The sequence below is a fragment of the Dipodomys spectabilis genome, unplaced genomic scaffold (assembly GCF_019054845.1).
Source record: "Dipodomys spectabilis isolate Male_0828 unplaced genomic scaffold, ASM1905484v1 ptg000346l, whole genome shotgun sequence".
Classification (NCBI taxonomy): Eukaryota; Metazoa; Chordata; class Mammalia; order Rodentia; family Heteromyidae; genus Dipodomys; species Dipodomys spectabilis.
In genome coordinates, this window is record NW_024871023.1 from 426,308 (window position 1) to 450,248 (window position 23,941).

At 37.9% G+C, this 23,941-nt stretch overlaps 1 pseudogene; it reads left to right on the forward strand.

Moving 5' to 3' along the window:
- Positions 1 to 23,941, forward strand: part of LOC122095380 — a 44,904-nt pseudogene that overhangs the window by 9,629 nt on the left and 11,334 nt on the right.

Genomic DNA, 23,941 nt, shown 5'->3' on the forward strand with positions numbered 1-23,941 from the left:
GCACTTTGAGATTACATTATCATTGTGACATCATAGACGCATTTTTGTGCCTACTCTGTGATTTCATCCTAATTCAAATGTGGCATATGGATTGATATCAGAAACCAATTGTGACCTCATAAGCATTAAGAGGTCACAATCCTTTTGTGATATCAAACTTCCATTGTGATAAAAATAACCCTATGTGACATCACAAGTCTGACCTTTACTAACTCTGTGACATGTTGATATTTTGAAATAGGCCTTTTGTGAGCTCATAATCTTTCATCCTCTTATTGCAGATATGGTGTGATATTAGAAATCTACTGTGACTTCTTGATCACAGTTACATCACACTGCAGATATCTTGACCATTTTAATCACATTGTGATATTAAAAACCTGTTAGGGCTTCATGACCTCTGTGACAACACATGCATTTGCAGACATAGTCCCTTTTTGAACTCATGTACTCATTGTGAATTAGTGACAATTGAGATCTGGCATGTCATTGTGACATTGCCAACCCTCTTTGATTTCTATACCTATTGTGACCTCATCACCAATTATTTGTGATGACAATTTTTTATTTTTGTTCAGTCATAGGGCTTGAACTCTGTGCCAGGGTGTAGTCCCTGAGCTCTTTAGCTCAAGGCTAGCACTTTACCACTTAGCCACAGATCCATTTCTGTTTTTTTCTGTTTATGGGGTGATGAAGAATCAAACCCAGGGCCTCATGCATGCGAGGCAAGCACTCTACCACTGAGCCATTTCCCCAGGCCAACAAACATTATGACATATTTTGCTATCACATTGCCATTGTGATATCACTGTCCCATTCCATTTTCACAAATGTATTATAACTTCCTAACACAATAAAATTCATGGCCTTTGGGACATGTCAACCCCTGTCTTCATTATTTGCTAGGAGGAATTGAAATTGAACATGTGGTTTTCATATTACAAACTTGTTGTGAAGTCATAAGCCCATTATGAACTCATAACCACTGTGACATCACAAACCCATTGGAACATCACATTGCCATTGTGACATTACAACCACATTGTGACATCTCACAACTATTATAAAAAAACCCAACACATTGCTTTTGTGACATCACAGTCCTTTAGTTTGCCCATATCCTCATTAACTAATGACATTTGAGATGAGATATGCCTTTGAAACATCACAAGCCCTTTGGGAAATACCATATTGTCATTATGACATCATAGACACATTCTGAATGTCTATTTCCTTATTTCATTCTATTTCAAATGTGGCATGAGTTTTGATATCAGAAACTCATTGTGACATCATAATCCTTTTGTGACATCACATTGCCCTTGTAAAATTACTGATCCAATGTGACATCATAAACCTGTCCTCACCTCATGACTTTTGTGACATACTGTCATTGGGATATCTTAGGCCTTTTTTTTTAGCTCTTAATCTGTTTTTGAATATAATATTTCAGGTATGACATGTGAATATAATATTTCATTGTGACATAACTCTGCCAGATATCATGATCATGTGTCATGTTGTGACATCACAAACAATTCATGGCCTTTGGGACTTCATGCACATTTGTTGAAATCATAACTTTATTTAAACTAGTAGTAATTGAAATTGGACATACAATTTGTGATATTGCAAACTTGTTGTGAAATCCCAAAACCATTGTGACCTCATCCTGTGCTGTGGCATCACCAACCGATTGCGAAATCACATTGCCATTGTGACATCATGATCACTTTGGGATATCCCAAATCAATTAACATCTCAACACCTTTTAAATCCAAATGGCCTCTGTGACATCATAGTTTCTTTGTGTACCCATATCCTCATTATGAACTAAGTATGGGACAGGTTTTTGGTGTCACAGTGGGTTAGTGTTTTCACAGTGGTAATGTGATGTCACAATGCCATTGTGATGTCCCATAGTTATGAGGTCACACTGGGTTTCTGATAATCCACATACCATATATGAAATACTATAAAATCATAGAATAGGCATTCACAGTGTGTCTATGACATCCCAATGGCTATGTGATGTCAGGATTCTATGATGCCATTGTAGTTTGTGATGTAACAATGAGCTGATGATTTTGTAATAACAATGTGATGACACTCTGGTGATGTCACATAGTGCTTGTGATGTTATGCTGGCCTGTTTCAACAAAATTGTCAGTCCACAATGAGTTTATGGATATATATATAGGGACTCTAATGTCATCAAGGCCATGTGTTTTACAATCTAAGAGGTCATAATAGTTTTGGGATGTCAAAAGGTGATTGTGATATCAGAGTAGCAATTTGACATCACAATAATTTTGTGATGTCACAGTGAAGATGTGGTGACGATAGGTTTGGGATGTCACTACAACATTGCAATAATGGAATGGTCATTTTCAATTGCTACTATTTCAAAATAAGGATACAAGTTCACAGAAAGACCTTGAACACCGAAAGTCCAAGAATTCTGGAAAATATTATGAGGTCATTCATTATAGGTACCTGAAAACAAAAATGGGCAGTGACATCACAATAGCAATGTAATGCAGAATATCATGTCATAATAATGTTTTGATGTCACAATTATTTGGTGATGCCATACTGGTGATGAGTTCAATAGGATTGAGATATCACAGTGGGTTGGTGATGTCAAAAGTGCATGTGGGATCTCAAGTGTCATTAATTCACAATGAGTGTATGAGTACACAAAGGGTCTTTGATTTCTCCAAAGTTACATATGGTCACAAATGTGATGAACTCCTTACAGCTTTGTCATGTCACAATGTGACAAAATGGTCATGACCTCTGGCAGTTTGATATCACAATGGTTATGATTTAATAGTGGATTTCTGATATCATATATTATACCTTAAATATTATGAAATGGAAAACAGATTACGAGCTCACAATGGGGCCAAGATATCACAATGACAGCTTGTCACAAACAATATGAGGACGAGAAATGTGTGATATCAGAGTGGGTAAGTGATATCACAATGTCAATGTGAGCTCACAAAGGGATCATGATGTCACAATGGTTATGTGATCTTAATTCATTTCTGATATCAGTCCACCTGCATTTGACATAGAATAGTATCACAGAATAGACATTCACATTGTGTCTATGACATCACAATGACAATATGATTTCATAATGCCATGTTGTCATTGTATTTGGGGATATCACTATGAGTTGATGATGTCATAAAAACAATGTGATGTCACAATGTTGATGAGGTCAAAAAGGTTTTTTGATGTAACAATGGCATGTCTATTCTCAATTTTCATTAGTTCACAATATGGAGATGGTATACATAGGTAATATAATGTCACAAATGCCTTGTGTTTTTTTTTCAAAGTTGCAAAGAGTTCATAAATAATTTGGTATGTCACAATGTGATCATGATGTCACAGTCAAAATTTTATGTCACTATTGTGATGAGGTCAAAATTGGTTTGTGTTGTCACGGCTTTCTAATGACTTTGTAATGACTTTTACAATTTCAATTGCAAATAGTTCACAATGAGAATACAAGTTCCCAGAAGGAGCTTGAATTCACAAAGACCTTGAATTTTCTAAAATATTATGAGGTTATAATTGCTTTGTGAAAACACAATGGGACAGTGATATCACAATGGAAATGTGATTTCACTATGGTTATGAGGTCACAGTGTGCTTCTGCTATCAACACACAGGCCACAGTTTAAATAGAATGGAATCACAATGTGTCTATGATATCACAAGGATGAAGAGAGGTCCTAATGTTATGATGTAATTGTAGTTGGGGATGTTATTATGAGCTCCTGGTGTTATAATGACAATGTGATATCACACTGGCAATGATATCACTAACAGTTTGTGATGTTACAATGGAATTTCTGATCTTGTCATTAGTTCACAATGAGGATATTGGTACACAAGGGTATTGTGATGTCACAAAGGCCATTTGTTTTTTTCAAGTGTTCTTAGAGGTCATAATAGGTTTGGGATGTCAGAATGTGATTGTGGTGTCATATGGCAAAGTGATGTTACAATGGGTTTGTGCTGTAGCAGTGGTGATGAGTTCACAATGGGTTAGTGATGTCACAATGAATTTACAATTACATCTCCAATTTCAATTGCTACTAGTTCACAATAAGGATACATTATAATTAGCAGGACTCATATTATTGGTGGGATTCAATAATCATTATCGCCCCATGTGAGGGCCAGCTAGAGAAGAGGAACAAGCCATTAAAATAGAGTGTGTATGCTCCTATTGGGGTTGGGGTGACAAGCCCCACATAATGTGCTGTCAAGAAGTGATTGGGCAGTGGCTAGTTTAGGATGTGATAGTTGAAAACTATTAGGTAGAGATCATTGGATTGGGGGAGGGAGAGGTACAGCCTATACATAGGCTGAATTCAGAGCAACACAAGGGGAGAAAAAGAGGAGAATGACCTGGATAGAAGTATGTGATGAGACAGCAGGGAGGAAAGACCTGGAGGAGAGCAAGTTGAGGGTGAGCAAGAAGGCAAGGATGGCAACTGTCCACTGGGCTGCAGCAGGGCAGGCCACTGGAGAGTGAAGTGCCCTGAAGAGAAGAAGGAATTAGGGGAAAGGAAAAAGAGAAAGACCTTGAAGGAAAGAATGGTTGTGCAGAAGGAGGAAGGAAGGAAAATTGAAAAAAAAAAAAAAAAAGGCCTTGCCGTTTGAAGTTTGGAGCTTCGGAGATAATAAATTTTGAGGTTAGTGGTTTTCAGACCAATTAACAAAGTGTGGGGCTGCCCATTGATGGTCTGAGGTTTGGTGGTCGAGGTGCTCTTGGCACTGGGTATCCAGCCCAGGGAAAGGTATTTGCAGGCCACTTTCTTGTATAAATAAATTTATTATCTTAAATGTCTCAATGGATGGTCACACACTTTAGAGCTCATAATTATTGGATACCCCATTGAGATAATCCATCTGATGGCATCAATCCTGGACTCCTAGGTGAGGGTCTCAGGCCTTAAGGCTTAGAGCCTCCCTCAAGTGTTTGTTTGCTGAGGACCAACAAGGACAAGAGTCATTTAGAACCCTATAGGGTTGAGTCTGGGCAAGCTTGCCAGCATGTTTTTGGGACTCCTTTTGCAGGTCATCTGGGACTTCCTTGGGAAGCCATCTGTACCTCTGCAAAAGGTCATTTAGGGCTTTCCCATCTGGGACATCCTTGAGAGGTCATCCAGATCTTCCTTGAAAAGCAATATTGAACATTTCTGGATGTCATCTGGGGCCTCCTGGAGAGCGCATCCGGGACCTTCTTAAGAGGTGGTCTGGGACTTCCATGTGAAGCCATCTTAGACCTCTTTGGGAGATCATCTGGACCTCCTCAAGAAGCCATCTGGGACCTCCCTCAGGGATCATATGGGACTTCCTTGGGAAGCCATCTGGACCTCCTTGAGTAGAAATATTAGGCTTCTTTTAGAGGCCATAGGGAAACTCCTCTGGAGGCCATCTGGGGTTTTCCATAGAAGGTCTTCAGGTTCCTCCTCGAGAGGTCATCTTGGACCTCCTCATCAGGTCATGTCGGGCCTCCTACGACGCCATCTGGGACCTCATCTCGAGGTCATTTGGGTCTTTCTTGGGAAGCCATCTAGGACTTCCTTGAGAGGTCATCTGGGGCCTTCTAAAGAGGTCATCTGGGACTTCCTTGAGAAGGCATCTTTAATAGATGTGGGACAGGTGTGTTAAGTGTCTGTGGCTATTGATTTATGTGTCATTGCTGATAGTTCTATCTGTGTCCGCTATACACCTCTGTTTACTCCTCTGTTTACTCCTTTTTTCGAGGATGGGAGAAAAATATCCTATAGGTGTGTTCAATGAAAATTCATCATCGCTGGTGGTAGCAACATGTACAGGTGCTTTACACATGGGAGGAAAGGGAGTAAATCCAGGGCTGTGCCTTGAAGGGGGTCTTTGGATGAAATCGTTCCCCCAAAAAAGACCCAGTCTGGAGCAAGTCTTTCCCCAGAATTGTCCAGGCTGGAAATACAACTGTGATCGAGGTAAGGAGGCACTAACCAATTATTGCCACACTCTTTTAAAAGGAATACCAGCAGCAGCTAGGAAACCAACTCATTGCCCATTTAACTAAGGTAAGTGAGACTGTAGAGCTCCCCAAAGGGTCCCCAATTGCTTCTGTGGAATGATTCCTAGAGGCCTGTAGGAACTATATAACTTTAGATCCTGAGGCCCCTGAGAATTGAAGAGCCCTAAATATGAACTTCTTTTCACAGTCGGACCCACATATTGGGAGAAAGATAGAAAGTTTTGAGGGAAAGGTGTTATCTGAGTTGGTAGAGTTTGCTCAGTAGGTGTTTGATATCATAGATAACCTGGGAGAAAAACAGTCTAAGAAAGGGGTTGGAGTTTTGGTAGCAGCACCAGGACACAGATAAGAAACCATCAGCAAAGGCAATACAATTCATTCGCAAATGGCAGTAGGGAACCTCTAAGGCTAGACAAGTGTGTTTATTGGAAGCAAAACAGACATTGGAAAAAGGAATTCCTAAGGAGGGGAAAGATAAAATGGCAGGTGAAGTAAGAATGTTAGCCACCTGGAAACTGCATTGAGATCTCTTGGGAATCATGGAGAGGAGCTCAGGGCTCTGTATTTAAAAACAAATGTGGTGATAAAATTTTATTTAAAAAAAAAACAAATGTGGTGAAGAAAAAAATTCACTTACATGTCTGAAAACATAGGCTTAAAAAGACTCTGATTCTCCAATATGTAACAGTATAAACCACCAAGAGCTTAATACTGCATTGAACAGCACATGTAAGAGATTTTCTTAGATGTAAAGAATAGACATGAAGTCATAAATCAGTAACTTGTGGGAGTCAAACAATAAAAATCTCAAAAATGAACAAAGAAAACACTCAGAATCAAATAAAATCCAAGTATATCAGCCAGGGTGAGAATGAGGCACAGATGGAGACCACCGGTCAGACCTGAAGGAGGGACAGGAGGCCAAAACTGCCATCATTGTTGACTACAAGCTTGGCCAGGAGAAGATTCTGATGCAGGATGAAGAAATTAAGGCCCAGAAAAAGCAGCTGGACATGTTAGAAGGATGTTTTAGGCTGCAGTACATGCTGATTATAAGCATGAAAGAGAGTGTGAGCTGCAATTCAAAGCAAGAGAGAAAGAAATGAAAAGGGAAGTAGTGAAACAGACACAAAGTCCCATGCATTGAAGAGGAGACCAAGAAAAGTAAACAAAAATATCAGACTCAAGAAACATTGCTCTCATTGGATATTCCTGGGAAAGGGAAAGAGAATTAGGCAAAAACCACAAAAGCTAAATAAATACTTAAAAAGCTCTGCCACAAAAATACAATGAAAGGAAAAATAAGAAAGAGAAGCCACTAGAGGAAAAGGCCAAACAGACTGTTGAGATCTCAACATAAATATATATATATATATATATAAAATGCAGAGTCAGTATGTCCCAATGGTACAGCTGGAGGTTAAAAAAACCCTCTCAGTAGTACCATTGAGAACTTAAAGGAGAAGCTGAATAGCAAGCAAAGGTTCTGTGAGAAGAGACAGCAGTTGGATAGTCAAAGGAACTCTCCTATGTTCCTGGCAGAACACTTGCAGGTTGAGGACGACTTTGAGAAGGTGATTTGGATCATCAAAGTGAGCTTGAGGGAATAGGAGAAGGATAAAAATGGAAGAACTCTCCAAGCTGCAGACTTAGGTTTAGATTATTAAACAGGAGTTAAAGAAACTAGAGGCCCTGAAGTTCATGAGAACAACCAAGTTGATCAGGTACTTCAGGAGAGCACTGTAAAACCAGTGGTGTATCTAGAACTTACTAGTCATTAAAATTAAAGGAAGAAGTGAAATGGTAACAAGTGTGCAAATGTGGAGAGTGAACGTCAGAAAATTGTTTACAGGCTCAAGCCTTCTGTGTGTATATATCTGGTTATTTGGGGCCCTTGTAAATTTTCCTGGGCCACTGCCTAAATCTGTCTTGAAAACTTCTAGGGCCTTGGCCTTACTAGCCTATATAAGATATGTAGAAAGTTTCCAGAAAGTAAATACTGGAATGCTGAAACATGGAGAAGGCGCTTATGTGAGAAACCTCACTCTGAATTTTTGGAATTGGACTTCAATGAGAGAAAGTATAGGTACTACTGTTAGTATTACTGTTAGTAATAGTGGCCACTTTTTCAGGTGGGGTTGAGGCATTCCCAACAAAAACCAAAACCACTCAGGCATCAGCTAAAAATTTACTCCATGAATAATTCCTCGATTTGGCTCACCCTTAGCATTGGAGTCCAACAGTGGCCTAGACTTCATGGCCCAAGTCACTCAATTATTACCTAAGGCTAGGATTTAATGGGAAGTTACAATGTATATATACAACTCAGAGTTCAGAACAAGTAGAATGAATGAATAGGATATTAAAGGAAACTTCTATTAAATTATATACAGACTGGCCATGATTAGGTAAGCCTTCTCCGCTTTGCTATATTTCGAGCAAGATGCGTCCCTTATATGAAAGGATTCAATCCATTCAAAATAATTTATGGGAGACCACCTCTTTGGTTACTTCATTTGGAGAGGCTATTTTAACCGATGTGTCACACAATCTGCAGACTTTGCAACATGTTCTTTTATGTTCCTCTATTTTGGCAGCTAATGCCCACTAGCATTCTGAGTAAAACTCCAACAACTCTTCCTTGCCTGGACAGCTGGTGTGGATATAAACCATCACACTCCTGAATTATAACCCAACCATCAACTATTACGTTTTTATAAAAGCAGCATTAGATCCATCACTCTCAAGTGACATAGGCAATGGACCATCCAAAGAAGGCTGCAAGATGGACTGTTCAGAGACACTCAGACGATCTGTTGAGAATATGTCTTACCAAGTGTTAATTGTGTTAAGTAGTATATTTCCATGGTTTTCTCATTTTCTGATAAATTTGTGTATTAATTCTGCACAATAGGGGGAGAGAAGCAATGTTTAGGATTTGTTCCAGAAGGAATAAAAGATTTGATTAGACATGTAAACCAGTGCAGAATATAATAACCAGGGGGTTCCAATAATCAGCAGGGCCTGCTAATCAATGTGTTCCCATAGCTCAGCCTGCTGGAGTGGATAGGGTGCATGGTGCTGAATGGGGTGTGTCATGCTGCTGAAGGAACTATCAAGAAGGGACTGGGGACAGTTTTGGAAGTGGTTGAAAACTATGAGTCAGTAGACCCTTTGGAGTGGAGGAGAGGTACAGAGTTTTTATAAGCTGTCTGTTCAGAGCCATGAAAGAAGAGAGAAAGGAGAAAATCATGGAAGGAAAGAAGTGGTGAGACAGCAGGAGGAGAAACCTGGGAAGAGCAAGAGGGGAAGGTCAGCAACTGGCCTCTGCGGCAGAGCAGAGCAGGCCTCTGGAGAATGAAGAGGCCTGGAGAGAAGGAGGAAGTGGTGGAAGGGAAAAAGAGAAAGACCTGGAAGAAAGGGCAGGTTGTAGAGAAGGAGAGCGGAAGGCAAAAGGACAAAGCCTTGCCCTTTGAACTTTGGAATTTTGGAGAACATAATTTTTAGGTTGGTGATTTGCAGGCAAATTAACAAAGTGCTGGGCTGCCAATTGATGGTCTGAGGTTGGTAGTCAAAACTGCTGTTGGCTCTTGGTATCCAGCCTTGGTCAAGGAAGATGCAGGCCCCTTTTTAGTGTAAATAAATTTATTATCATAAGTATACCTCAATGTAATGTCTTGTCTTTTATGGGTCATAAGTTTGAGTTCAACAAAGAGCTTGATGTCCCAAAGGCCATACATTTTCCAAATTGTTATGAGGTCATAGTAGGTTTGTGCAAACCCAATGGAACAGTGATATCACAATTGCAATGTGATGTCACAATACCATGTCAGAATAATATTTATGATGTCACATTTACTTAGTGATATCATACTGGTGATGAGGTTTGTGATGTCACAATGTCTTGGTGATATAACAATGGCTTGGTGGATATCAATTGTCTTTAACTCTCTCTGAATATATGCATTCACAAACGTAGTGGTGTCTCCAAAGGCATTGTGATATCACATTGTTTACAAAGTGAAAATGGATTTCTCTTATTACATGTCATACCTGGAATATTATGAAGTTGAAAACAGATTATGAACCCACAAGGGGTCCAAGATATCACAGTAGCATTATGTCACAAAAGTTATAAAGACAGGAGAGGATTTTGATGACACAATGGGTTAGTGATATCACTATGTCAGCGTGATGTCACAAAAGCTTATAATGTCACAATAGTTACAGGGTCACAATGGATTTCTGATACCAACACAAATGCTACAATGTAAATAGAATGACATCACAGAATAGGTACTCACAATGTGTCTATGATGTCACAATGAGAATGTGATTTCATAATGCTATGATGTCATTGTATTTTTTGATGTAATAATTACAATGGGATGTCACACTGGTAATGATGTCACAAAAGGCTTGTGAGGTTACAATGGAAATATCCAATCTCAGTTGCCATTAGCTCACAATTACCATATGTGTACATAAAGGGATTGTCAAGTCACAAAGGTCACATTTGTTTCAAAAGGGCTAAGAGGCCACAATAGGTTTTGGATGTTATTTTGTGATTGTGGTGTCACTAGGGCCATGTGATGTAACAATGGTCATAATATTACAGTGGATTTTTTATATCACATGTCATACCTCAAATATGAAGTCAGAAAGAAATTATGAACTCACAAAGAGACTAAGATATCACAATAGCTGGATGTCACAAAAGTTATGATGATAGGACAGGTTTGTGATAGCACAGTGGGTTTATTATATTGCAATGGCAATATGATGTCACAAAGGTATTGTGATGTCATTATGGTTATTAGATCCCAATGGGTTTCTGATATGAACTCACATACCACATGTGAAATAGAATGAAACAGCAAATAGGCCTTCCGATTGTGTCTACGATGTTACAATGACAATGTGATGTGATGCTATTGTGTTATTTTAATTTTGTGATGTCACAATGCTTTGATGGTGTCATGACAACAATGTGATGCAACACTGGAAATAATGTCACAAATGGTATATGTTACAATGGCAGGTCTGATCTCAATTTTCATTAGTTCACAATGAGGGTACAAAGCGACTGTGATGTCACAAAGGACATGTATTTTTTCAAAGTTTCTAAGAGATCATAATAGATTTGGGATATCACATGGTTTCATGATATCATAATGGCAATGTGATGTCACAATGGGTTTTTGGTGTAATAGCTGTGATGAGGTCACAATGGGTTTGTGTTGTCGCATTGTGTTGTAATATCACAAGAACAAGTCCAATTTCAGTTGCTCCTACTTCACAATGATGATACCAGTTCACAGAAGGAACTTGTAGTCCTAAATGCCATGAATTTTCTAAAATGTTATGAGGTCATACGAGATTTTTCAAAACACAAAGACAGTGGCATCACTATGGCATTGTGATGTCACAACTGCATGTCATTAATAATGTTTTGATGTCATGATTAGTTGTCACAATAGCATGCTGGATCTCAATTTTCAATAACTCATAATGAGTATATGAAGTCTCAAAGGGACTTTTTTTTTTCTCCACTGGCATGTGTTGTAACAAAGTCCTATCAGATTTGTGCTGTAACAATGTGATACAATTGTCATGACATCTGGCAGTGTGATCATGATAACACATCAGATTTCTGATATCACAATCATACCTAAAATATGAATTCAAAAACACATTATGAACTAACAAATGGAATAAGATATCTCAGTGGCAATATATCATAAAATTTTATGAGGACAGGAATGGTTTGTGATATCACACTGGATTACTTATGTCACAATGGAAATGTGATGTCACATATGAATTGTGTGTTGCAATAGTTATTATGTCACAATGTGTTTCTGATATCAACAAACAGGCAACATTTGAAATAGAATTAAATCAGTGTACTCATTCCAAATGGAATTATGATATCAAATTAACAATGTGATGTCATAATTCTCTTGTGTCATTGCAGGTTTATAATGTCACAATAAACCTATAATGTTAAAATGACAATGTGATGTCAAATTGGTGATGATGTCACAAAGGATTTTTGATATTACAATGGCATGTCTGATCTCAATTGTCATTACTTCACAAAAAGGACATACGTATACAAAATGTGATGTTACAAACACCATGTGTTTTTTCAAATGTGTGGAGAGGTCATTAGAGGTTTGGAATGAGACAATGTGATGGTAAAGTTGCAATGGCAATGTGAAGTCAAAATTAATTTGAATTGTCACTGTGGTGATGAGGTTACATTGTGTTAGTTTTGTCAAACCAGATTGTAATACAATCATATATCCAGAGTATGAGCTTTAAATAGCCTAAGATATCACAATGGCAGCATGTCACTCAAGTTAGGACAGGACAAGTTTGTGATATCACAATGTTTTAGTGATATCAAAATTGCAATATGATATCTCAATAGTTATGAAGAGTCTTTAGGCTTCTGATATCCACATACATGCCACTTTTAAATAGAATGAAATCATGGAATAGACACTTACAATGTGACTAGGTTGTCACCATGAAAATTTGATGTCATAATGCTATGATGTCTTTGAAGTTCAGTGATGTCACAATGAGATTATGGTGTCATTATGATTATATGATGTCACACTGGATGTCATGAAGTGTATGTGATGTTATAAAGATTATGAGGCCAAAATAGGTTCTGAAATCCACACATGCTACGTTTGCAGTAGACTGCAATCACAGAACAGGCATTCACAAAGTGTCTATGAAATCACAAAGACTATATGATGTCATAATGCTATGAAGTTATAGTATTGTGGTGATGTAATAATGAGTTGTTTGTCATAATGACAATGTGATGTCACATAGCGATGATGTCACAAAGGGTATGTGATGGTAAAATGGCATATCTGATCTCGTGTCCTTGATGAAAATGATGATATGGTTACAAAATGGGACTGTGACATCACATGGATCATGTGTTTTTTCATAGCTGCTAAGTGGTCATTTAAGTGGTCATCTAATGTTTCAGATTTCACAATGTGGTCATGATGTCACAAAGGCAATGTGATGTCAAAATGGGTTAGTGATGTCACAGTGGTGCTGAGGTCCCAAATGATATGTGACTTCACAATGAGTTTGTAATATCACAATTACATGTACAATTTCAATTGCTTCTAGTTCATACTAGAATAGGTACTCATGGAGCTTGAAGTCCCAAATGCCATGAATTTTCTAAAAAGTTATGAGATCATAAAAGGTTTGTGAAAAAAAAAACAATGGAATAGTGATGGCACAATGGCAATGTAATGTCAAAATAATAGGTAATAATAGAGTTTGGCATCACAATTAATTGGTGGTGCCATTCTGGTGAGTAGGTAATAGGTTTGAGATGGGTTGGTGATGGCACAATGGCATGCCAGACCTCAAATATCATTAATTCACTGTGAGTATATGAGAGTTCAAATAGAGACTGTGATGTATCAAAGGTATGTGTTCTGACAAATGTGATGAAGTCTTAAAACATTTATGATGTCACAATGAAACACAATGGTCATGATGTCTGGCAGTGTGTTGTTACAGTGGTCATGATGTCACAGTGATTTCTGATACCACATATCATATCTGAAAGGGATTCATAAACAGATTATGAGTTTTAAAAGCCCTAAGTTACCACAATGGCAGCATGTTACAAATGTTATGAGGACAGGATTGTGATTTCACAGTGTGTAGATAGTACCACAATAGCAATGTTATGTCACAAAGGTATTGAAATGTCACAATTATGACAATGTGAGTCAATGAAAATTGACATCAGACATGCCATTGTGACATCTCCAAGGTTTTGTGACATCACAAATGTAGCGACCTCATCACCAGTATGGCCTTATCAACTAATTGTGACACCAAAATATTATGACATGATATTATGACATTACATTGCCATTGTGATATCACTAACACGCTGTGACATTGAAAACCTTTCCTGTTCTCAAAAATGTTTGTGACAAACTTCCATTGTCATATAGTAGGACTTTTAGGAGAATAATCTGTTTTAGACCTCATATTTTAGGTATGACATGTGGTATGGAAATACACTGTGACCTTATGATAATTGTGACATCACACTCAAGACATCATGACCATTGTGCCACATTGTGACATCACAAAACTTTTAGGACTTCATAAAATATGTGCCAACACATAACTTTGGAGACCTCAACATCCTTTTCTGAACTTATGTACTCATGAGGAGTTAAAAATTGAGGTCTGGCATACCACTTTGACATCTCCAAATTATTGTGACCTTAACACCATTATGACATCACCAATTAATTATGACATCCAAATATTATTATGACATGATACTGTGGCATCACTTTGCCATTGTGATATCACTGTTCCATTGGTTTTTCTCAAACCTATCATGAGCTCATAACATTTTAGATAATTCATAGCCTTTGGGACTTCTAGCTCCTTCTGTGAACACTTATGACCTATGAAGCAGAAGACAATCCATTGAGGTATATTTAAGACAACAAACAAATTTATTTACACTAGAAAGGCTCCTGCAAATAACTTGTCCTGGACTGGATACCCAGAGCCAAGAGCAGCACTGACCACCAAACTTCAGAGCTGCTATGGGTGGCCTCAACTTTTGTTAATTGGTCTGCAAACCACCAACCCAAAATTTATGAACTTCCAAGGGCAAGAATTTATCCGTTTCCCTTCCTCTCTCCTTCTCTACAGAAATTTCCTTCTTTCCAGGTCTTTTCCTTATTCCTTTCCACCACTTCCTTCTTCTCATCAAGCCTCTCCATTCTTCACAGGCCTGTCCTGTTTTATCCTGGTGACCAGTTGCCATCCTTGCCCTCTTGCTCTCCCTCAAGTTCCTCTCCTCCTAAGCTTTTCCCCTCCTGCTGTCTCTCCACTTCCTTCTTTCTAGGTGTTTTCCCTCTTTCTTTCCCCTTTTGTTGCTCTGAACATGCAGCCTATTTATAGACTGTACACCTCCATCACTCCACAGGGTCTACTGCCTAACAGTTTTCAACCATCATGTCCCAAACTTCCCATTGCTCAATCACTTCTTGACAGCTCACATGTCGGGCATGACACCCCAACCCCTCCAGCAGCATGTCCAGTCCCTTTCAGCAGCATGACCCATGCTCTCCACGGCTCTGGGGTCATGTTAATTATTGGGGTCCTGCTAATTATTGGGGTCCTGCTAGTTATTGGGGTCCTGCTAATTATTGGGGTCCTGCTTGTTATTACATTCACCACTCGTTTTCATATCTAATCAAATCCTTAATAACTTCTTGACTAATTCCTGAATATTCCCTTCTATCCTGATATTGGACAGGCTTGAAATGCAAATTTAACATATAACAAGGAGTTAACCATAGAAAGGCACTAGTTAATACAAATTAACACTTGGTATTTCTTATCTTTATCCTCTGAGTGTGTCTGAACATTCCATCTTGCAGCCTTCCCTAGATATTGTTCAAATGTTGCTTCCACTTGAGAGTGATGAACTCAAAGCTGTTTTCCTGCAACATTAATACCCAATGGTGTAGTTAGCACCACCAAGTAAGGTCCGTGCCACTTGGTTTCCAGTTCCCAAGCTTGTTGCCTTTTTACACACACCAGCTGTCCGGACAAGAAAGAGTTGTTGGAGTTTTTCTCAGGAGGCTGGTGGGCCTCGGCTACCAAGAACATATTGTAAGGCCTTCAGGAACTGTATAAGATTGTGTTTAACATTTTTGTTAATATAGTCTACCAAGTTTAGGAACCAAAGAGGGTGTTCTAGCATAAATTATTTTGAAAGAAGTAAATCCTTTAACATAATGTGTGTATCTTGCTTGAAAGAGAGCAATAGGATGGAGGCTTAGCCAGTCATGGCCACTCTCTGTAATTAATTTAGTTAAAGTTTCCTTTAAGGCCCTAATCATTCTTTCTACCTGCCATGAACTCTGTGGTCTCTAAATACAATGTAACTTCCAATTTATTCCTAATACCTTAGCTAATAATTGAATAATTGGGCCATGAAAGCTGGGCCATTGCCAAGGGTAAACCAAATCGAGGATTTATTTCAGGGAGAGTAATTTTATAGCTGTTACCTGAGTGGTTTCAGTTTTTGTGTGGAATGCCTCAGCCCTGCCTGAAAAAGTGTCCACTAATACAAACAGATACTGATACCTACACTCTCCAGCTTTAACTCTGATATTTCCATTTCCCAAAATTCAACAAGTGAGGAACCTTGCATAAGAGCCTTCTCCACCTATTCCAGCTTTCCAGTATTTACCTACATTACGTAGGCTTGTCAGACTGAGGCCCCACCAGTTTTAAACACAAATTTAGGCAGTGGTCCAGGGCAATTTTTCCAGAGTGCCAAATAACCAGGTACAAACAGACAGAAGGCTTGAGCTTGTATCCATTTTTCACAAGTTTAGTCTCCACATTTGCTCACTTGTTACCACCCTTTTGGCTTCTTCCTTTAATCTTGACTAGTAGCTCTAGAGACCTCTTTGCTTTTAGAGTGGTTTTGCATGCTAGTTAATCAGTTTTGTTTTTTCTTGAACTTCAGGATCTCTAGTTTCTTTCTTTTTGTGTGGAGGGGGGTAGGTGGGTCCAGTCATGGGGCCTGAACTCTGGGCCTGGGCGCTGTTCCTCAGCTCTTCAGCTCAAAGCTAGCTCTCTACAACTTGAGCCACAGCGCTACTTCCGGCTTTTTTTCTTTTTGCTTATGTGATGCTGAGGAATTGAACCCAGGGCCTCATGCATGCAAGGCAAGAACTCTACCACTGAGCCACCTTCCCAGCCTTCTAGTTTCTTTAACTCCTGTATAGTACTCTGAACCTCAGTCTGGAGCTTGGAGACTTCTTCTCTTTTATCCTCCTCCTTTAATCTCATGCTTTTGTAATTCCAAGCTTCTTCACAGAATGCCTATTCTGTGATTTCATTCTACTTCACAGGTTGCATGTGGGTTGATATAAGAAACCCATTCTGACCTCAAAACAAATGTGACATCACAGTCCCTTTCTGTACACAATCCTCATCCTAATGACAATTGAGGTCAGACATGCCATTGGAACATCACAGAGTATTTGTTATCTAATCTCCAGTGTGACATCACATTTCTATTTTAATACCATTAGCTCACTCTGACATTACAATTTCTTTGTGACATCACATTGCCATTGAGATATCAATAACTCACTGACATTACAAACTTCCCCTGTCCTCATATATTTTGTGCAATACATTCATTGTAATACTTTAGGCCCTTTGTGAGCTCATAATTTGTTTTCAACCACATAGTATTTCAGATATGACATGTGATATGAGAAAAACATTGATATAGCAAGATCATGGTGATATCACACTGTCTGATGTCATTGTGACACTATCAGATCATTGTGACATCACAAATCTGCAATGACATCAAAATATTATGACATCAAATTATTATTCTGACATCATCAAATATTTGTGAAACCAATACATTAATATGACAAGATATTGTGAAAACACATTGCCATTGTGATATCACTGTTCCATTTTGTTTTCTTGAAACTAGTATTGCCTCCTAATGTTTAAGAAAATTCCTTGCCTTTTGGGTTTAAAGCTCTCTGTGAACACCTATCTTCATTGTGAAATTAACATGTCCAATTGAAATTGGACATGTTATGTTAACATGATAATACAAACTCGTCACATCACTAACCTATTGTGTCCTCATCATCCCTGTTACATCACAAACATAATGGGACATCACATTGCTATTTTGACATCATGATCACATTGTGGCATCTCAGACCTATTTGTAAAAATCATGTCCTTTGTGACATCACAGTTACTTTGTCGACTATATCCTCATTGTAACTACTGACAATTGAGATCAGACATGACATTGTAACATAACAAACACTATGCTACTTTGTCATCAGTGTGACCACACCTTGTTATTATGACATCATCAGGTCATTGTGACATCACAAATCTGCAATGACATCAAAATATTATGACATCAAATTATTATTGTGACATCACTGACACATGGTGAAATGCCTATTCTGTGATTTTAATATATTTCAAATATGGCATGTGGGTTTATATAAGATGTCACATCGTTATTGTGATATTTCTAACCCGTTGTGATATCCCAAACCTGTCCTGTCATAAATTATATGATATGATGCATTCTGACATCTTAGGTCCCTTCTGAGCTCATAATCTATTTTCAATCATATAATATTTCTAATGAAGCATGTGATATCAAAAATACCCTGTGACATCATGACCACTGTGACATCACATTTCCACACCTTATGAAAATTTTCACTCATGTGACATCACAAGCTGTTAGGACTTCATCACATCTGTGACAATACATGCATTTGGAGCCATCACACTACCTTTATTACTCATCTAATTGTGAATTTGAGATCTGGCATGCAACTGTGACATCACAAGTATGGCATCACCAACTAATTCTGACATCAAAACATTATTGTCATATGATATTATGACATTATGTTGCCCTTGCAATAGCACTTTATGTTTTCATAAACATACTACAACCTCATAACATTTTAGATAACTCATGACTCGGGAGTCAAGTTCCTTTTGTGAACTTGTATCCTCAATGTGAAATACAAGCAATTGAAATTGGACACATGGCTGTGCTATTGCAAGCTCCTTGCAACATCACAACCAATTGTGACTTCAGTACCACTTTGACATCACAAAACCATGGTGATATCATATTTCCATTGATACATCATGATCACATTGTGACATACAAAACCTACTATATACTCTTAGCACCTTTGAAACATCACATGGCCTTTGTAAAAGTTACTTTGTGTGCCCATATCCTCATTGTGAACTGACAATTGAAATTAGACATGTCATTGAATATCACAGTTTTTGTGACAATTTCACCAGTGTGGTATCACATTGTTGTAATGACATCAGCTCATTGTGACATCACAAAACTACAATGACAACATACTCTTATTGCATAACATTGTAATTGTGACATCATAGGTGCATTGTGAGTGCATATTCTGTGATTTTATTCTATTTAAAATGTGCTTGTGTTTTGATATCAGAAAACGATGTGTGCTCATAACCATGTAACATCCAAAACCCTTTGGTACATCAGCAGCAGTGTGACATCACATTGTTTTATAATAACACAGTTCATTGTGACATCAGAAAATGACAATGACATCATAGCATTATGAATCATATTATCATTGTGACATCATAGACACATTGTGAATTCTTTTATGGGATTGCATTCTATTTCATATATGATATCAGAAAGATATTATGACTTCATAACCATTATTACATTACAATCACATTGTTACATTACTTCACATTGCTACCACACTAACATCACAAACCTATCCTGTACTCATAAAGTTTGTAACATGCTGCTTTTGTGATATCTAAGGCCCTGAGTGAGCTCACAATCTCTTTTTAACCTCATATTTTTCAGGTATGAATTACTATATAAGATATTCAGTGGAACATCAGGATTATGGTGACATCAGACTGGCAGATATCATGACCATTGTGTCACATGGTAACATCATAAACTTTTTAGTAATACAGAAATTTATGACAGCACATGCCATTGAAGACATTACTAACTCATAACTTATTCTGTGATAATGATAATTGAGATCTGGCATGCCATTGTGACATCAAAACCTATTGTGACTTCATCACCATTATGGCAATACCAACAAATTGTGACATCACAACATTAATATGACATGATACTTTGACATCAAATTGTGATTTCACTGTGCCACTGTGTTTTCAGAAACACATGCATGGACTATGGGACATGAAGCTCCTTCTGTGAAACTGTAAACTCATTATGAATGAGTATTAATTGAAATTGAACATGTGATTGTGATATTACATAATCATTGCCACTATGACAGCAAAAATCCATTGTGTTATCACTTTGCCATTCAGACATCATGGTCACATTGTGACATTCCAAAGCTATTATGACCTCATAACATTTGAAAAAACACATGGCCCTTCCACATCACAGTCCCTTTGTGTACCCATATCTTCATTGTGAACTAATCACAATTGAGATCAGACATGCCATTCAATATCATAAAGTCTCTTTGACATCAACACCAGTGTGACATCACAATGTCATGTAATTGTGACATCATAGAGACATTGGGAATGTGTATTCCATCATTTCATTCTATTTCAAATGTGGCCTGTGTCCTCACAACCATTGTGATATCACAATGCATTTGTCACCCAATATTGCCATTGTAATAGCACTAATACACTCTGACACCACAATCTTCCTATCCTTAGTTCATAATGAGGATATTGGTACACAAAGGGACTGTGATATCACAGAGATCATAAAGGTACTAAGAGGTCATAATCAGTTTGGGATATCACCATATGATTGTGATGTCAGAATGGTTTTGTGATGGCAGAGTTGTGATGAGGTCAAAACTGGTTAGTGATGTCACAATGACATATCCAATGTGAATTGCTACTAGTTCACAATGAGTATATGAGTTCACAGAATGAGTTTGAAGTCCCAAAAACCATGAATACTCTCAAATGATTTCTGGTCATAATAGGTTTGTGAGAATACAATGGGACAATGATATCATAATGGTAATGTGATGCCACAATATAATGCTATAATAACATTTTAATGTAATATTTAGTTATTGATGCCATACTGCTGATGTTGTCACAATAAGTTTGCCATATCAAAATGAATTGGAAATATCACAATAGCATTTTAGATTTCAATTTTCATTAATCCATAATGAGTAGATGAGTTCACAAAGAGACTATCATCTCTGAAGGCATCAATAATAAAAAACATGATGATTCCTAACAGGTTTCTGAGGTAACAATATGAATATATGGCCATGGTATTTGACAAGGTGATGTCACAGTGGTTATGAGATCACAGGGTATTTCTTTTTTGGGGGGAGGAGGGTCCAGTCCTGGGGCCTGAACTCTGGGCCTGGGCACTGTCCCTCAGCTCTTCATCTCAAGGCTAGTGCTCTACCACTTGAGCCACAGTGCCACTTCCAGCTTCTTTTTGCTTATGTGGTGGTGAGGAATTGAACCCAGGGCCTCATGCATGCAAGGCAAGCTTTCTACCACTAAGCCACCTTCCCAGCCCCACAGGGTACTTATGTCAAATGTTATATGTGAAATATGATGAGGTCGAAAAAAGATTATAAGCTCATAAAGGGCCTAATATATCACAATGGCAGCATATCACAAAAGTTATGAGGACAGGACAGGTTTGTGATAGCACAGTGGGTTTATATCAAAATGGCAATGTGATGTCACAATTGTGAGTTTCTAATATCAAACTACATGCCATATTTGAAATAGAATCAAATCACAGAATAGGCATTCAGAAAATGTCTAATGATTTCACAATGACAATGTGATGTCATAATTCTATGATGCCATTGCAGATTTGTGATTTCACAATGAGCTGATGGTGCCATAAAGACAATGGGATATCACACTTTGGATGATGTAAAAAAGAGTTGGTAATGTTACAATTGTATATCTGATCTGCAATGTCATTTGGTCACAATAAGGATATGAGTAGGAGATGGGTGCTATTAGTTTACAGCTGTATTCCTAGCTACTCAGGAGGCTGAGATCTGGGTATTGCAACCCAAAGCCAGCCAAGGCAGCAAAGACCTTGGGACTCTTACCTCCAATAAGCCACCAGAAAAGTGGAATTTTTGTTGTGGCTAAAGTGGTAGAGCACTTGCCTTGAGCTGAACAGCTCTGGGACAGTGCCCAGGCCCAGCGATAAAACCCCATGACCAAAAAAAAGGATATGGGTAAACAAAATTTCTGTGATGTAAGAAAGTCCACGTATATTTTCAAAGGTGCTAATAGGTCATAGCAAGTTTGGAATGGCACAATGTGTTTGTGATGTTACAATGGTGATGAGGCCACAATGGGTTTGTAAAGTCAATAAAAGTTTGCAATATCACAATAACATGTCCAATTTCTATTGCTACTAGTTTACAATGAGGATACAAATTCACAGAAAGAGCTTGGAATCCCAAACAGCATGAATTTTCTAAAATATTATGAGGTAATGCCACATTTGTAAAAACACAATGGGACAGTGATATCACAGTGGCAAGGTGATGCCACCATATCATGTCATATAATTTTCTTTAAAATTTTTATTGTGATTAAATGACCTTATTTTCACAAATTACATATAATTGTGAGATAGTGATAGTTAAATTCCCAAGCACATTATAACCATGAAGCAAATTGTGGATGTCATGTTCCATAGTTTGGGAATTATATCAACTTAAACAATACAGCTATTTCTTCCATAACAAGTGATATGTACATTTCTTTCCTTCTGCTTAGTGTAAGCTTTTCCCTCTATCTCCCTCATTCCCTCCCTCCCATCGCTGCCCTTGAGTTTCTTAGTTCATTTTCATTAATGTCCAATGAAGCTGATGGATCCTTCTGGTATGTTTTCCTCTGTCTATCTCTGATTCTGTGTACTCCTCTTAGTTTCCCTCAGATGTGTGCATATATACCATATATGTGGTCAGAGTAGCTTTGGGTCATTTTGTAATGATACAACAAGATGAGTGGAAGTTCTTTGTTTCTCAATTCCTGTTTACTTTGTTGTAGCTCCTTACATGTTGTATTTAACATCCACATATCAGGGAGATCTTTTGCCATTTATCTCTTTTGACTTACCTCACTCACAATTATTTTTCTAGTTCCATCCATATCCCTGCAAATGGCATTATTTTGTCCTTGCTAATGGCTGCATAATATTCCATTGTATATTGATATCACAATTTTTGGATCAAGTCATCCAGGAGGATCAACCAGTAGGGCATCTGGGTTTTTTTGCATATCTTGACAATTGACTATTGTGAGCAGTGCTGAAATAAACATGGAGGTGCATGTGTCCTTGTATTCTGGTTCCTGTTGTTCAGCATAGATGCCTAGAAGTGGTATGGCTGGGTCATTGGGAAGGTCGATATTTAGTTTTCTGAGGTACCTCTAGACTGCTTTCCAAAGTGGTTATATTAGTGTCCATTCCCAGCAGCAATGCAGTAGAGTTCCTCTTTCTCTGCATTTGTCATTGGCTCCCCCCAGCCTTTATCTTTGTCTGACAAAGACCATTCTGAATGGAATAAGGTGATATCTCAGGGTTGTTTTCATTTGCATTTCCTTTACTGCCACGGATGATGAACATTTTCTCATGTGTTTCTTTGCCATTTTTATCTCTTCTGAGAAGTCTCTTTTTAGTTCCTTTGAACATTCAGTAATTGGCTCATTAGGTTTGGGAGGGATTAGTGTATATGTTGGATATAGGTCTTTGTCTGATATATTGCTGGTAAACATGGTTCTCATTTATTTGGCTGTCTGTCTAATTTGGTTGCTATGTCTTTAGCTGTGCAGAAACTTTTTGTTTTAAAGTAGTCCCATTTGTTGGGTCTCTCCTCAATTTTTTCAGACCTTGGGACTCTGCTCAGGAAGTTCCTGCCTGTGCCTATAAATTCAAGTGTCTCTCCTAGTCTGTACTTCAGTAGATTCAGATTTTCAGGTTTGAAGTTGTGGTCTTTTATCCATTTTTGAGTTGTAAAATATCAGCTGACTGTCAACATGTGGTTTTATTTCTGGATCTTCTAATCTATTCCACTTTTTTTTTCATTTATGCCAATACCCAGTTTTGTTTATTATGGCTCTATAGTAGAGTTTGAAGTCCAGCATAGAAAACCCTCTTTTTCTTGCCTAGAATTGTTTTGGCTCTTGTAGGTCTTTTGTTATTTCATATGAATTTTTTGGACTGTTTTTTTGTATTTC